Consider the following 17,920-nt stretch of genomic DNA (forward strand, 5'->3'; position numbering starts at 1 on the left):
AGATCCTTTTTGATCCACCTCCTAGAGAAATGGAAATAAGAATACAAATAAACAAATGGGACCTAATGAAACTTAAAAGCTTTTGCACAGCAAAGGAAACCATAAACAAGACAAAAAGACAACCCTCAGAATGGGAGAAAATATTTGCAAATGAAGCAACTGACAAAGGATTAATCTCCAAGATTTACAAGCAGCTCATGCAGCTCAATAACAAAAAAACAAACAACCCAATCCAAAAATGGGCAGAAGACCTAAATAGACATTTCTCCAAAGAAGATATACAGATTGCCAACAGACACATGAAAGAATGCTCAACATCATTAATCATTAGAGAAATGCAAATCAAAACTACAATGAGGTATCATCTCACACCGGTCAGAATGGCCATCATCAAAAAATCTAGAAACAATAAATGCTGGAGAGGGTGTGGAGAAAAGGGAATACTCTTGCACTGTTGGTGGGAATGTAAATTGATACAGCCACTATGGAGAACAGTATGGAGGTTCCTTAAAAAACTAAAAATAGAACTACCATACGACCCAGCAATCCCACTACTGGGCATATACCCTGAGAAAACCATAATTCAAAAAGAGTCATGTACCAAAATGTTCATTGCAGCTCTATTTACAATAGCCAGGACATGGAATCAACCTAAGTGTCCATCATTGGATGAATGGTTAAAGAAGATGTGGCACATATATACAATGGAATATTACTCAGCCATAAAAAGAAATGAAATGGAGGTATTTGTAATGAGGTGGATGGAGTTAGAGTCTGTCATACAGAGTGAAGTAAGTCAGAAAGAGAAAAACAAATACAGTATGCTAACACATATATATGGAATCTAAGGAAAAAAAAAAAAAGGTCATGAAGAACCTAGTGGCAAGATGGGAATAAAGACACAGACCTACTAAAGAATGGACTTGAGGATATGGGGAGGGGGAGGGGTAAGATGTGACAGGATTAGAGAGTGTCATGGACATATATACACTACCAAATGTAAAATAGATAGCTAGTGGGAAGCAGCCGCATAGCACAGGGAGATCAGCACGGTGCTTTGTGACCGCCTGGGGGGTTGGGATGCGGAGGGTGGGAGGGAGGGAGATGCGGGAGGGAGGAGATATGGGAACGTGTGTATATGTGTAGCTGATTCACTTTGTTATAAAGCAGAAACTAACACACCATTGTGAAGCAATTATACTTCAATAAAGATGTTTAAAAAAAAAAAATCTTCCAACAAACAAAATTCCAGGACCAGATGCCTTCACAGGCAAATTCTATCAAACATTTAGAGAAGAGCTAAAACCTATCCTTCTAAAACTCTTGCAAAAAATTGCAGAGGAAGGAACACTCCCAAATTCGTTCTATGAGGCCACCATGACCCTGATATGAAAATGAGACAAAGATATCACAAAAAAAGAAAATTACAGACCAATATCATTGATGAACATAGACGCAAAATTCTCAACAAAATATTAGCAAACAGACTGCAACAACACATCAAAAGGATCATACACCATGATCAAGTGGTATTTGTCCCAGGAATACAAGGAGTCTTCAAAATATGCAAATCAATCAATGTGATATACCATATTAACAAATTAAAGAATAAATCCATATGATCATCTCAATAGGTGCAGAAAAAGCTTTTGACAAAATTCAACAACCATTTATGATAAAAACTCTCCAGAAAATGGGCAAAGAGGGAGCCTACCTCAACATAATAAAGACCACATATGTCCAACCCACAGCAAACATTATTCTCAATGGTGAAAAATAGAAAGCATTTCCACTAAGATCAGGAACAAGATGTCCACTCTCACCACTGTTATTCAGTTTTGGAAGTCCTAGCCACAACAAGCAGAGAAGAAAAAGAAATAAAAGGAATCCAAATTGGCAAAGAAGAGGTAAAACTGTCACTGTTTGCAGATGGCATGATACTATACATAGAAAATCCTAAAGATGCCACCAGAAAAATATTAGAACTAATCAATGAATTTGGTAAGGTTGCAGGATACAAAATTAATGCACAGAAATCTCTCGCATTTGCATACACTAACAACGAAAGAGAAATTAAGGAAACAATCCCATTTACCATTGCAACAAAAAGAATAAAATACCTAGGAATAAACCTACCTACAGAGGCAAAAGACCTGTACTCAGAAAACTATAAAACACTGATGAAAGAAATCATAGATGACATAAACAGATGGAGACATATACCATGTTCTTGGATTGGAATAATCAATGTTGTGAAAATGACTATATAACCCAAAGCAATCTACAGATTCAATGCAATCCCTATCAAATTACCAATGGCATTCTTCACAGAATTACAACAAAAAAATCTTACAGTTTGTATGGAAACACAAAAGACCCTGAATAGCCAAAGCAACCTTGAGAAAGAAAAACTGAGCTGGAGGAATCAGGCTCCCCAACTTCAAACTATACTACAAAGCTACAGTAATCAAGATGGTATGGTACTGGCACAAAAAGAGACATATAGATCAATGGTACAGGGTAGAAAGCCCAGAGATAAACCCTAGCACATATGGTCACCTAATTTATGACAAAGGAGGCAAGAACATACAATGGAGAAAAGACAGACTCTTCAATAAGTGGTGCTACAAAAACTGGACAGCTACATGTTAAAGAATGAAATTAGAATACTACTTAACATGATACACAAAAATAAACTCAAAATGGATTAAAGATTTAAATTTAAGGGTGGACACTATAAAACTCTTAGAGGAAAACATAGGAAAAACACTCTTTGGCATAAACCACAGCAAGATCTTTTTTGACCCACCTCCTAGAGTAATGAAAATAAAAACAAAAGTAAGCAAATGGGACATAACTAAACTTAAAAGCTTTTGCACAGCAAAGGAAACCATAAACAAGATGAAAAGACAACCGACAGAATGGGAGAAAATATTTGCAAATGAAGCAACAGACAACAGATTAATCTCCAAAATATACAAACAGCTCATGGAGCTCAATATCAAAAAAACAAACAACCCAATCAAAAAATGGGTGGAAGACCTAAACAGACATCTCACCAAGGAGGATACACAGATGGCCAAGGGGCACATGAAAGGATGCTCAACACCACTAATTATTAGAGAAATAGAAATCAAAACTACAATGAGGTATCACACCAGTCAGAATGGCCATCATCAAAAAATCTACAAACGATAAATGCTGGAGAGGGTGTGGAGAAAAGGGAACCCTCCTCTACTGTTGGTGAGAAGGTAAGCTGGTACAGCCACTATGGAGAACAGTATGGATGTTCCTTAAAAAACTAAAATTAGAACTACTATATGACCCAGTAATCCAACTACCAGGCATATATACCCTGACTAAACCATAACTCAAAGGGACACATGTACCCCAATATGCATTGCAACACTATTTCCAATAGCCAGGACATGGAAACAACCTAAACGTCCAACAACAGATAAATGGATAAAGAAAATGTGGCACATGTACACAATGGAATATTACTCAGCCATAAAAAGGAATGAAATTGGGTCATTTGTAGAGATGTGGATGGACCTAATGTCTGTCATACAGAATGAAGTAAGCCAGAAAGAAAAAAACCAAATATCATATATTAACGCATATATGTGGAATCTAGGAAAAGGGTACAGATGAACCTATTTTCAGGGCAGGAATAGAGACGCAGACATAAAGAATGGACATGTGGACACAGTGGGGGACGGGGAGGGTGAGACCAATTAGGAGATTGGGATTGATATATATACACTACCATGCATAAAATAGATAGCTAGTGGGAACATGCTATAAAGCACAGGAAGCTCAGCTCAGTGCTCTGTGATGACCTGGATGGGTGGGATGGGGGGTGGGGTGGGAGGAAGGTCCAAGAAGGAGGGAATATGTGGATACATGTAGCTGATTCACTTCATTGTACAGCAGGAACTAACACAACATTGTAGCAATTATACTCCAATTAAAAAAAGACTAAAAAGAAGAAAAAAGGGAATTTCCTGGTAGTCCAGGGTTTAGGACTCTGCACTCTAACTGCCTAGGGCCCAGGTTCAATCCCTGGTCAGGGAACTAAAATCCCACAAGCTGTGTAGTGCAGCCAAAAAAAAAAAAAAAAAGACTGAAATTTCTGGAACCAGAAGGAACCATTCTATTGTTTCATAAAGAGTATTTCATTTAAATTAAGCAGGTGCCCTGGCATTCCCACACATATTCCTAATGGGTTCCCCCCTCCCCCATACTTATCTCCCCAACCCCACCTTCCAGACTCAGGCCTTGGAGTGAAAAGAACAGTTTTGGGGGACACTTTTCCAGTCCAGGCTACATACACAGGCCGACTATTCTGACTACCGTCTTCTACTCCATGCCGACCATCAATTTCATAACTCTACAGCACTCTACACTCAAATGTAATCCTCTTACTCTCCAATGTTCATTACTGTTAAAACAGCGAGATCCTGAGGATGCGGCCCTCTGGCCCCTCTGCTCGCTTCCTGCCACCACACATGTGTCAAACCACAAATCCCACTTGAGATTTTACATTTATTTTTGTCAGCCATTGGTTAATGACACTAGAGTGTATGGTTCATGGTCTGAATTCTTTGCTATTTTTCCTCAAAACTGATTATCTACTCTGTTCTTATAGCTGTTGAAAAGCTCGGCTAGCGTGGGCTCAATAAACATCAGGCTAAGAAATTAAACCTGTGGCGGATTCCCAGCTCTCAAGATTCGACCTGTGACTTTTCTTAAGAGACCACGAAGTCTGGCGCCAGGAGATGCCCAGAAAGCCCCCTGCTCAGCTAAGCTCCCTCCGCCCTTCCGCAGGGCCCTCCCGGCTCACCTGGAGCACGTAGCTCAGCCCTCTCAGGTCCGAGGCTCTGAGGAGTCTGGAGGCTCCAGGGCAAGGCTCACACCTCCGGCCCCTGAGAGGCCAGTCCCTGGAAACGCGCTCTGGGCCATGGTGCTGGGTGGTTGCACCGGAAGTGGGCGCGGATGGGCCTGCGCATGCTCAATGTCTAAGGGCGGGGACCCGGAAGAGCCTGAGCAAGATGGTGGGGCGGGGTCGTTTCCCAGGTGACCGGGCCGTCATTGGCTTCTGCTGATTCTCTAATTCCGGAGCTACATTTTCACGTTATTAGTGCTTTGAGGTTGGTTTGAAAAGCTTCACCACCGCGTCTTCCTTCTTCCCTGCGCAGTAGAGGAGTGAAGAGCACAGCTCCAAAGGCTTCAGGTGGGCTGGGGTCACAGGGTGCAGCGGGGGAGGGGTAGTTTTGTTTCTGAAACCTAAGAACAATCAGTCACCTCTTTGGATCAGTTTCTTCTGGGTGGGTGAAGATTGTGCCCGGCCTCCCCGAGGAAGTAACTTTTTTTTGTTTTTTTTTGTTTATTACTGTTTATTACAAGGATGTTCCCTGAACACAGGGAGAAAACAGAACATACACAATGTCTTCTAGGGGGCTCAGTACTCATCTTCAACTAGACTTATTGTAAGTGATTTTGAAAAAGGTCCAATAGAGAAATAGGGCATAAGTTTTTCTGTAAAAATGTTACTGAATAAATATAAAGGAGATCTCTTTTTCAAATTATAAAAAGAAATTTCTCCCAACTCGTAGTCCAGAAAAACGCCAATCCGACATGGGTTTCCTGAATCCCCTGTGTTAGGTGTACTACCCCAGAGCTGAATTTACCAGCAGCCATTGCTTGGGGATGGTGATATAGGCGCATTTCTGGGGAAAGATTCTTTACACACACCTAAGGAGCAGTCACCTAGGCCTCTTCTACCTGCCAAAAATGCCTGCCAGCATTAAATCTCTCAGAACTCAGGACTTCTAGGTGAGAAGTAAATGCCTCAGGATTATGAACGCAGTTTGGTTCCATCCTTCGAAATGTTGCAGTTTTCCTGTCTTGTGAAACTTTGAGACTGTGGTGAGCAGTTTCAGCATCTAGTGTCAGATGTACCTGAAATGTGCAGATCATTTTGTGGAGGCCAAAATATTGCGGGGGGAGAGTGAAAACCGCCTTCTTTAATTTGTAGGAAAAGGCTGCCGGGCTCTTTAGGTTTCCATATGTGCTGTGCGTCCTTTCACTGCCTGTCAGTAAATCCAGGTCAGGTTGCAACACTTATTTATTTCACCAAGCAGATTTTTCAGTGTGGATCTGTGGCCCGATATTTGGTGTTTTTTTCAATTATTTTATCTTGAACATCCTTCTCTTTACTTAGTAACCTAACATGAATTTCATCATGCTCTGTTCCCAAGAAATGCTTAATGCATTCAACTTCGGAGTGCAGTTCCCTCCTTTGATTGTTCACCTTCCGCACCAACTCAAATGATTTTGAGGCTTGCATTTCTAATGACTTTTCAGCATCTTCAAGTTGCTTTTTCAGGGGCTCAATGTGGACTTTGAGCCTCCTCCTGTGACAGGCTGCAGCCTGCTCCATGGGTGCCAGGGGGTGATGGCGGTGGTCAGAGGAGACCCTGCACTGCAGACACAGCAGCTCCAGGTCCGTCTCACAGAACAGGCTCAGAACCTGCTTGTGCTTCTCACACAGAGGTTTCTCTTCCAGCCTTTTCCTCTTGCCCCTTGTGTTGGGGAGCTGCTTCACAAAATCAATCATGTGACATAGCTGGCTGTTTCTCCTGATGCCCTTGTCAGGGCAGGGCTGGAGGCAGACAGGACAGGGGAAGATGTCCTGGAGACCCTCCCAGCACTGCTGGATGCAGGGGTGACAGGAGTTGTGCCCAATCAGTGGTCACTGCGTCTCTCAGGTAATCCAGGCAGATGGGGCAGCTGGCCTCTGCTTGGAGCTGTGCCAGGGAAGATGCCAGGGCCATTGTGCAGGGAGGGTTTCTGTCTGAGGAGACTCCCTTCAGAGAAACCTGGCTCTCCAGGGGCGGGGACAAATGAGAAACGTCTGACTCTTCAGCCTTCTCTCTGCTCCTTCACGGCTGCCAGTAGGTTTGCCAGGATCTGCAGGGAGCTGTGGCCACACAGGCCTATTTCTACCCCTTCCCTTCAACTCTACAGCAGCCTCCAGGAGGACTGAGAGCCCCAGTCAGTCTCTGCTTCCTTTGGCACTTTTGTCCCTTTTACTTAATGGGCTGAAATCGAGGTTGCTAGGTATCCTCTTCTTCATATAGAGCCACTGCTCCCAGTAGTGATGAAGATCAACAGCACGGGGACACAATCAGCAAAATCCAGATGTGGGCAACTCTGTGGCACAACTCACCAGGCTCCTTCAAGAAAATAGTAACAAGAGGGAAAAAAAGTATATTAGAGACTAAGAGCATACATACAATCAACAATATTTGACAAGGCTTTTATTCTGAATTCAAATACATACATCCAAACAAAAAGATGGTTGCAGCCAGTTGGGATTCTGGATATCTGATGATTTTTTAAAGGTTATTAATGAAAAGACATCCTATACTTGAAAGACACAGAGTACACTATTTACATTTAAAACTCTATGATATGCAGGATTTGCTTCACAGTGATGAGGAGTAGGGATGGCTGGGGGCATCCCTCACTGGATGTGTACATGGGATGTTGTGGGCTGAACTGTGTGCCCCTCACAGTTCATAAGTTGAAGCTGTAACTCCCAGTACATCAGAATGGGACCCTATATGGTAATAAAGTCTGTAATGTGCTGATTAAGGTAAAATGAGGCGGCTGGGGGAGGTCCTAATGCAACACTGATGGGTGTTCTTAGAAGGGGAAGAGACATCAGGGACGGGGACCCACAGAGAAAAGGCCATGTGAGGTCACAGCCACGAGGAGGCCACCTGGGAGCCAAGGAGAGAGGCTTCAGGAGAAAGTGAACCTGCTGACCCTTTGATATTCAACTTCCAGTCTCCAGGACTGGGACAATGAGTTTCTATTGCTGAAGTCACCCTGATGTGTGGTGTTTTGTTGTGGCAGCCCTTGGAAACTGGTACATTATGTTTGTTCTACTATTTTTCTATTAATTTCCAAGCTTAACATGTTCTATGTAAAAACGCTTTTCATAGGGCTGACCAGTGTTCTCAGTGTGCTCCTGCCTCAGCCAGGCCACGCCAGCTTCTCTCTTCCTTCTTTGAGCCACAACTCTCCCTCTCCCTGCATCCTAAAGTGTCCACATCTCTTCAGTCTCTATCTCCAAGGGAAATTTAGAGATTACAGAAGACTCAAAAGGCATACCAACCTGGAAATGTAATTTGGAGTAGCCAATACGCAAAACAGCATGGAATTTCCTCAAAAAAACTAAAAATGGAAATGCCATATTATCCAGCAATGTCTCTGCTAGGCACATATTGAACAAAACTATAATTCAAAGTGATACATATATCCCTATTTTCATAACAGCGCTATTCACAATACCCAAAACATGGAAGAAACCGAAATGTCCATCAACAGAGGAATGGATAAAGAAGATGTAGCACATGTATACAGTGGAATACTACTCATCCATTAAAAAGAACAAAATAATGCCTTTTGCAGCAACATGGATGGAACTAGAGATTATCATACTAAGTAAGTCAGAAAGAGAAAGACAAATGTCATATAATATCACTTACATGTATAATCTAAAATATGACACAAATTAACCTATCTATGAAACAGAAACAGACTCACAGACATACAGAACAGACTTGTGGTTTGAAAGAGGAAGGGAGGGGGTGGCAGAGGGACAGAGTGGGAGTTTGGTGTTAGCAGATGCAAACTATTATATATGGAATGGATAAACAACAAGGTCCTACTGTACAGCACAAGGAGCTATATTCAATATCCTGTTATAAACCATAATGGAAAAGAATATAAAAAAGAATGTATATATATGTAATGTGAATTACTCTGCTATACAGCTGAAATTAACACAATATTGTAAATCAACTCTACTTCAATTTTTAAAAAATGACGTACCACCATTATAAGTAATTGTTGTGAGTTGGCTGCAAGTTCAAACACATGAAAATAATACTATTATTCTGAGACAGGAAGACAAGAGCACAGCCATTCTGGAAAAAGACCTAGGAATGGCCTTGGGCAAAACAGGCACTGCAGGCTAAAGAACGAACTCCCTGGGGTCTGATTCCCAAAAGAAGGAAAAAAAAAAAAAAAGAAAAAGAAACAGGGCTTAAAAGATTGACCTTATCTCTATTACACTAAAACAAATGTCACAGGTGATTACAGTATAAAAAGAAACTGTGTATATATGTCCTTATGATAGCTAGCAAATATTTATCTTCCATAAAGTAACCACACAGGTACATACATAAAACCTTAACTAAGGAGCCCATATATTGAGAAGAAAACGGAACAGCAGTGAGCAGGGTGCCTGGCACACAGCAGGTCCATCCCACAGGAGCCCCTAGGACTTGCCCACACCTCCCGCAGGTATGGTCCAGGTGACAGGCAGATTCCAGGTCACACCCACACCCACAACTGGGGCTTCCTTCCCCCTACTGCATCCTCCTCTGAACCCATGGAATTTTCCACTCTGCTGGCCAGAGAGTCTGTTCCAAATTAATCCATTGAGAACCTCCTGCCCTCTAGCACCTCCCAGACCATCCCAACTTGGCCCTTCTCCATCAGAGTGTGGTCACCCAGTGTCCCCTGGGCAGCTATGTTGTCCCTGCTCAGGCCCACCTGAGATTCTGGCCCCAAGTCCATGCTCACCTGCCCATGCTTCTCAGTCTTGGTTCTGTGCTGGGGGAGCTTCTCTGTGTCCTCAAGGCCTTGGGGGCATCCTGGCTCCACCCACTGGGACTCTGGGCTTCTTCCTCACAGAGCACAAGGTCTTCCTCAATCCAGGTCTTGATCCAGGTCTGAAGGCACAACACAGCCCACCTTCTCTGTTCACTGCTGGGGTCAGAATCTGGCCCCTTGGGCCTTATAAGCCTGTAGGGAGACTCCTTTCTTTTATCCCATTAGACAGACTGCAGATGCAATCAGCCTGGGAGATTACAGGCTGCTGATGACACCTCTCATCTTCCTCTCTGATTGAATCTTCTGTCCAGGGTGTGGCAGACACTCCACCTTAATCCCCTCTCCCTAATTCTATCAGTGATCTAGTTTCTGGCTCCTTGGAATACTTTTATTTTTTTTTCCAGAAGAAGGCCATAAGTTTATTTATTTTTTCCAGTTATATTGAGATATATTTGACATATAATATCATATAACTTTAAGGTATACAACATAAGAATTTGATATATGTATATATTGTGAAATGATCACCACAATAAGTTTAGTTAACATTTATCACCTCACATGGTTAGAATTTTTATTTTTACTTGTGATAAGAACTTTTAAGATCTACTCTTTTAGCAACTTTCAAATATACAGTACAGGCCCACAGGCTGCCTTCCCTGGGCAGGGGCGCTGGACCCGTCTGGCTTGAGGGCACTGATCTGCAGTTCCCTTCCCATTGGCTGTCCTGCTTGGGTGCCAAGTTCCACATGGGATTTCATGGAACGGTAGTTCTGTAGGCTGGGAAATCTGACACCAAGGAGCTGGAAGATTCAGTGTCTGAATCAAAGTACCAATAAAATGATGTCCTGTGAAAGCTGAAAGTCTCCATGTGAATATGACGGACAGACAGTGCATCTTCATTCAGTGAGCAGTTCTGAGCACCTGCCGCACCAGGTGTGTGCTGGTTGCTGGAATCCCTGGCTGTTTGGGATGAGGTTCCTGCCCACAAGAAGTTAAGAATCTGGAGGCAGGTGGAGTTAAGATGGTGGAGTAAGAGGATGTGAAGTTCGCATCTCCCCACAAGTACAACAAGAATGCATCAGAGCAATTCTTGCAGAGCACCTAATGGGTGCTGGAAGGGGACCTAAGGCACCGAAGAGGACGGGACGAATCCCCGCATGACCAGGGCCTTTGTTCCAAGCCCAGGGGTCAGGCCTGAGCGTCTGTGATGGGAGTGCTGAGTCCAAGCTTCTGGGCTAACATAGAACTTCAGGCCCCAAGGAATATTAATTGGTGTCGCTTTCTCAGAGGTCCTCATCTCAGTACCAAGACCTGGCTCCACCTAACTGCCTGCAAACTCCAGTGCTGGCTGCCTCAGTCCAAACAACCAGCAGGACAGGAACACGGCCCCACCCATCAGAAAAAAAAAATGAGACTATAGAAAAATATGGTACAGATGAAAGAGCAAGGTAAACACCTACAAGTCCAAATAAATGAAGAGGAAATAGGCAACTTACCTGAAAAAGAATTCAGAGTAATGACAGTAAAGATGATCCAAAATCTCAGAAATAGCATGGAGGCATGGATTGAGAAAATAAAAGAAATGTTTAACAAAGACAAAGAACTAAAGAACAAACAGTGATGAACAACACAATAGTTGAAATGAAAAATACACTAAAAGGAATCAATAGCAGAATAACTGAGGCTTTTACTGAGCTCTGACCACCACAGCAACAGTCAGCTCTACCCACCACCAGAGCCTCCCATCAAGCCTCTTAGATAGCCTCAACCACCAGAGGGCAGACAGCAGAAACAAGAAAAACTACAATCCTGCAGCCTGTGGACCAAAAACCACAGTTACAGAAAGATAGACAAGATGAAAAGGCAGAGGGCTATGTACCAGATGAAGGAACAAGAAAAAACCCCAGAAAAACAACTAAATGAAGTGGAGGTAGGCAACCTTCCAGAAAAAGAATTCAGAATAATGATAGTGAAGATGATCCAGGACCTCAGAATAAGAATGGAGGCAAAGCTTGAGAAGATGCAAGAAATGATTAACAAAGACCTAGAAGAATTAAAGAATAACTGAGGCAGCATAATGATTAAGTGAGCTGGGAGATAGAATGGTGGAAATTACTGCCAAGGAGCAGAGTAAAGAAAAAAGAATGAAAAGAAATGACAGTCTCAGAGACTTCTGGGACAACATTAAACATACCAACTTTCAAATTATAGGGGTCCCAGAAGAAGAAGAAAAAGATAAAGGGTCTGAGAAAATATTTGAAGACATTACAGTCAAAAACTTCCCTAACATGAGAAAGGAAATAGTCAATCAAGTCCAGGAAGAACAGAGAGCTCCATACAGGGTAAACCCAAGGAGAAACATGCCAAGACACATATTAATCAAACTAACAAAAACTAAATACAAAGAAAAAAATATTAAAAGCAGCAAGGGAAAAGCAAAAAAGAACATATAAGGGAATCCCCATAAGATTATCAACTGCTTTTTCAGCAGAAACTCTGCAGGCCAGGAGGGAGCAGCAGGATATATTTAAAGTGATAAAAGGGAAAAACTTACAACCAAGGTTACTCTACCCAGCAAGGATCTCATTCAGATTCGATGAGAAACCAAAAGCTTTACAGACAAGCAAAAGCTAAGAGAATTCAGCACCACCAAACCAGATCTACAGCAAATGCTAAAGGAACTTCTCTAAAAGGGAAACACAAGAGGAGAAAAAGACCTACAAAAACAAACCCAAAACAATTAAGAAAATGGTCATAGGAACACACATATTGATAATTACCTTAAATATAAATGGATTAAATGCTCCAACCAAAAGACACAGAATGGATACATTCTGGCTGAATGGATACAAAAAGAAGACCTGTATATATGTTGTCTACAAAAGACCCACTTCAGGCCTAGGGACACATACAGACTGAAAGTGAGGAGATGGAAAAAGATATTCCATGCAAATGGAAATCAAAAGAAAGCTGGAGCAGCAATACTCATATCAGACAAAATAGACTTTAAAATAAAGACTGTTACAAGAGACAAAGAAGGACACTACATACTGATCAAGGGATCAACAAAGAAGAAGATATAACAATTGTAAATACATATGCAGCCAGCATAGAAGCACCTCAATATATAAGGCAAATATTAACAGACATGAAAGGAAAACTTGACTGTAACACAATAATAGTGGGGGACTTTAGCACCCTGCTTACATCAATGGACATGTCATCCAGACAGAAACTCCATAAGGAAACACAAGCCTTAAATGACACAATAGACCCAATAGACTTAATTGATATTTACAGGACATTGCATCTGAAAGCACCATAATACACTTTTTTCTCAAGTGCACATGGAACATTCTCCAGGATAGATCACATCTTGGGTCACAAATCAAGCCTAGTAAATTTAAGAGAATTGAAATCATATCAAGCATCTTTTCTGACCACAATGCTATGAGATTAGAAATCAATTACAGGAAAAAAAAAAAACCCACAAACACATAGAGGCTAAACAATATTCTACTAAATAACCAGGAGATCACTGAAGAAATCAAAGAGGAAATCAAAAATACATAGAAACAAATGACAACAAAAACATCATGATCCAAAACCTGTGGGGTGCAGCAAAAGCAGTTCTAAGATGGAAGCTTATATCAATACAATCCTACCTCAAGAAACAAGAAAAATCTCAAATAAACAACGTAACCTTACACCTAAAGCAACTAGAGAAAGAATAAACAAAACCCAAAGTTAGAATGAAGGAAACTGTAAAAATCAGAGCAGAAATAAATGATATAAAAATGAAGAAAACAGGGCTTCCCTGGTGGCGCAGTGGTTGAGAGTCTGCCTGCCAGTGCAGGGGACACGGGTTTGAGCCCTGGTCTGGGAAGATCCCACATGCCGCGGAGCAGCTGGGCCCGTGAGCCACAATTACTGAGCATGCGCGTCTGGAGCCTGTGCTCCGCAACAAGAGATGCCGAGATAGTGAGAGGCCCGCGCACGATGATGAAGAGTGGCGCCCGCTTGCCACAACTAGAGAAAGCCCTCACACAGAAAACGAAGACCCAACACAGCTATAAATAAATAAATAAATAAATATTTTTTAAAAAATGAAGAAAACAGTAGCAAAGATCAATAAAACTAAAACCTGGTTCTTTGTGAAGAGAAAAATAATTGATAAACCTTTAGCCAGACTCATCAAGAAAAAAAGGGAGAGGATTCAAATCCATAAGTTAGAAATGAAAAAGAAAAATTACAATGGACACTGCAGAACTACAAAGGATCATAAGAGACTACTACAAGCAACACTATGCCAAAAAAATAGACAACCTGGAAGAAATGGACAAATTCTTAGTAAGGTACAACCTTCCCAGTTTGAGCCAGGATGAAACAGAAAATATAAACAGATGAATCACAAGTAATGAAATTGAAATTGTGATTAAAAATCTTCCAACAAACAAAAGTCCAGGACCAGATGGCTTCACAGAGGAATTCTATTAAAGATTTAAAGAGCTAACACCCATCCTTCTCAAACTCTTCCAAAAAATTGCAGAGAAAGCTTGGAAAAACTCCCAAGCTCATTCTACCAGGCCACCATCCCCCTGATACCAAAACCAGACAAAGATATTACAAAAAAAGAAAATTACAGACCAATATCACTGATGAATATAGATACAAAAATTCTCAACAAAATACTAGCAAACAGAATCTAACAACAAACTAAAAGGATCATACAACATGATCAGGTAGATTTATCCCAGGGATGCAATGATTCTTCAATATACACAAATCAATCAATGTGATACACCATATTAACAAACTGAAGAATAAAAACCGTATGATCATCTCAACAGATGCAGAAAAATGTTTGGACAAAATTCAACACCCATTTATGATAAAAACTCTCCAGAAAGTGGGCATAGAGGGAACCTACCTCAACATAATAAAGGCCATATATGACAAACCCACAGCAAACATCATTCTCAATGGTGAAAAACTGAAAGCATTTCCTCTAAGATCAGGAACAAGTCAAGGATGTTGACTCTCACCACTATTATTCAACATAGTTTTGGAAGTCCCAGCCATGGCCGTCAGAAAAGAAAAAAAATAAAAGGAATACAAATTGGAAAAGAAGAAGTAAAACTGTTGCTGCTTACCAATGACATGATACTATACATAGAAAATCCTAAAGATGCCACCAGAAAACTACTAGAGCTCATCAATGAATTTGGTAAAGTTGCAGGATACAAAATTAATGCACAGAAATCTCTTGCATTCCTATACACTAACAACAAAATATCAGAAAGAGAAATTAAGGAAACAATCACATTTACTATTACCACAAAAAGAATACCTAGGAATTAACCTACCTAAAGAGGCCAAGTTTCTGTACTCAGAAAACTATAAGATACAGATGAAAGAAATCAAAGATGACACAAACAGATGGAGAGATATACCATGTTCTTGGATTGGAAGTATGAATATTGTGAAAATGACTATACTACCCAAAGCAATCTACAGATTCAATGCAGTCCCTATCAAATTACTAGTGGCATTTTTCACAGAACTAGAACAAAATATCTTAAAATTTGTATGGAGATACAAAAGACCTCGAATAGCCAAAGCAATCTTCAGAAAGGGAAACGGAGCTGGAGGAATCAGGCTTCCTGACTTCAGACTATCCTACAAAGCTACGGTAATCAAGACAGCATGGTACTGGTGCAAAAACAGAAATACAGATCAATGGAACAGGATAGAAAGCCCAGATATAAACCCACGCATCTATGGTCACCTAATCTATGACAAAGGAGACAAGAATATATTGACACAATGGAGAAAAGACAGTCTCTTCAATATGTGGTGCTGGGAAAACTGGACAGCTACATGTAAAAGAATGAAATTAGAACACCCCCTAACCCATATGCAAAAAATAAACTCAAAATGGATTAATGACCTAAATGTAAGCCCAGACACTATAAAACTCTTAGAAGAAAACATAGGCAGAACACTCTTTGACATAAATCCCAGCAAGATCTTTTTTGACTCACATCCTTGAGTAATGAAAATAAAAACAAAAATAAACAAATGGGACCTCATTAAAATTAAAAGGTTTGTACAGCAAAGGAAACCATAAACAAGACAAAAATACAACCTTCAGAATGGGAGAAAATATTTGCAAAGGAAACAACTGACAAGCGATTAATCTCCAAAATATACAAACAGCTCATGCAGCTCAGTGTCAAAAAAACAAACAACTCAATCAAAAAAAGGGTGGAAGACCTAAATAGATATTTCTCCAAAGAAGATATACAGATGGCCAACAAACACTTGAAAAGATGCTCAAAATCACTAATTATTAGAGAAATGTAAATCAAAACTGCAGTGAGGTATCACCTCATACCAGTCAGAATGGCCATCATCAAAAATATCAATAAATCTATAAACAATAAATGGGTGTGGAGAAAAAGGAACCCTATTACACTGTTGGTGGGAATGTAAATTGATACAGTCTCTATGGAGAATAGTATGGAGTTTCCTTAAATAACTAAAAATATCACTACTATATGGATAGAGGGAAAGGAAAGGTAAGTAGACAGACAAAGAGAACTGAAGTAAAATGTCTCCTGCTGTCTGCCCCTGGAGGCAAGGGGACCGACCACCCTAGGACTCCTGGGACACCGCCCCCATCCCAACTTGAGGATACCTCTACCAGGCCATGGACACCCACAAAGCCCCAAGTGCTAAGTACACACACCTCCCCCCTGCGCCACATTCTGCCACCACGCATTGTTTTTTTTGTTGTTGTTTTTGTTTTGTTTTGTTTTAACTGTGTGGGTTCCCAATCTTAGAAGCCCCTAGTTAACGCTGGTAAGAGAAACCAAAAACTTGTGCCATAGCGCCACCTTCTGGAAAGGAAGGCTCCTAACTACCAACCTGTTGCATTCTTAGGATCAAAGTAAACAAAGTCTTACCTAAATAAAAATGGTGTTCCATTTTTTATTCAGGGAATCATGGTAATACGGTATCGCAAAAAAAAGCAAGACAATTTTCCAGTAGCCAAACCCAAAGGTATGGAATATTGTGATCTAACTGATAAAGAGTTTTAAATAGCTGTTACGAAGAAATTCAATAGAAAACTCATAAAGGCAATGCAATGATATTAGGAATGAAAATAACAAGCAGAAGGAATACTTTACCAAAGAGATTAAAATTCTAAAAAAGAATCAGACAGATTTCTGGAGCTGAAGAACTCAATAAATGAGATAAAGAATGCATTACAATGCACTGGAAATAGAGCAAATCAGGTAGAAGAGGAATTAGCAAGCTCAAGGATAGAAATATACAAATAATTCAGGTGGAAGAAAAGAGAGAGCTAAGATTTTTAACAAGTGAAGCCTAGGAGAAATAGCTGATTCTATTGGAAAGGGAAACGTAAGAATAATGGGCATCCCAGAAGGAGAAGAGAGTGGGAAGGGGACAGAGTTTATTTAAAGAAATAATAGCTGAGAAATTCCCAAATCTGGGGAAGGGATGAATATACAGATCCACGAAGCTAACAGAATATCTTGTTATCTCATCACAGAAAGACCTCCAAGACACATTTTAATGAAGCTGTCAAAATTCAATTATAAAGAAGCAATTTTAAAGGCAGCCAGGGGGAAAAAAAAAAAAAAAAAGACAGCAACCTACAGAGGTACCCCCATTAGGCTACAGTAGATTTCTCAGCAGAAACTTTGAAGGTCAGGAGATAGATAGTGGAATGACATATTCAAAATACTGAAAGATAAAAATTTCCATCTAAGAATATGTGGCAGTTATCCTTCAGATATAAAGGAGAATTAAAGCCTTTCCCAGACAAACTAAAGCTGAGGGAGTTTACCACCACTAGACCTGCCTTATGAGAAATGTTCAAAGGAGCTCTTCAAGTTGAAACAAAAAGACAAAAGTACACAAAACTCTGATTAAGATGATAAATACTCATAATTAGAATACTGTAAATCTTTTCTAGAACAGTATATTAAATTCTTAACTATAATATAATGGTTAAAGGAAAAGAGCATTAAAAATAGCTATAGATACTACAACTTGGTAATGAAATCACAGCATAGAGATCATTTCTAACATTAAAAATATAAAAGGGGAAGAGTAAGCAGATGAAACCTTTATAGGTGAATGAAGATAAACTGGCATCAGCAGGAAAGGGGCTATTTTACCTGTAGGATGTTTT

General features: G+C 40.5%; 2 pseudogenes across 2 annotated transcripts in view; one reads left to right on the forward strand and one right to left on the reverse strand.

Annotated features, from left to right (window-relative positions):
- The window catches only part of LOC309661528 (protein enabled homolog pseudogene), a 71,126-nt pseudogene that overhangs the window by 35,496 nt on the left and 17,710 nt on the right, over positions 1-17,920 (forward strand). The gene's annotated exons all lie outside the window — the stretch shown is intronic.
- On the reverse strand, positions 1,076-9,441 carry LOC309661504 (tripartite motif-containing protein 60 pseudogene; annotated as a pseudogene). The gene is made up of 2 exons: positions 6,155-9,441; positions 1,076-6,120 (listed from the first exon to the last, which is right to left on the reverse strand). The product of its transcript is annotated as a tripartite motif-containing protein 60 pseudogene (transcript).

This window comes from Balaenoptera physalus, assembly GCF_965194825.1.
Source record: "Balaenoptera physalus genome assembly, chromosome: 5".
Taxonomy (NCBI): domain Eukaryota; kingdom Metazoa; phylum Chordata; class Mammalia; order Artiodactyla; family Balaenopteridae; genus Balaenoptera; species Balaenoptera physalus.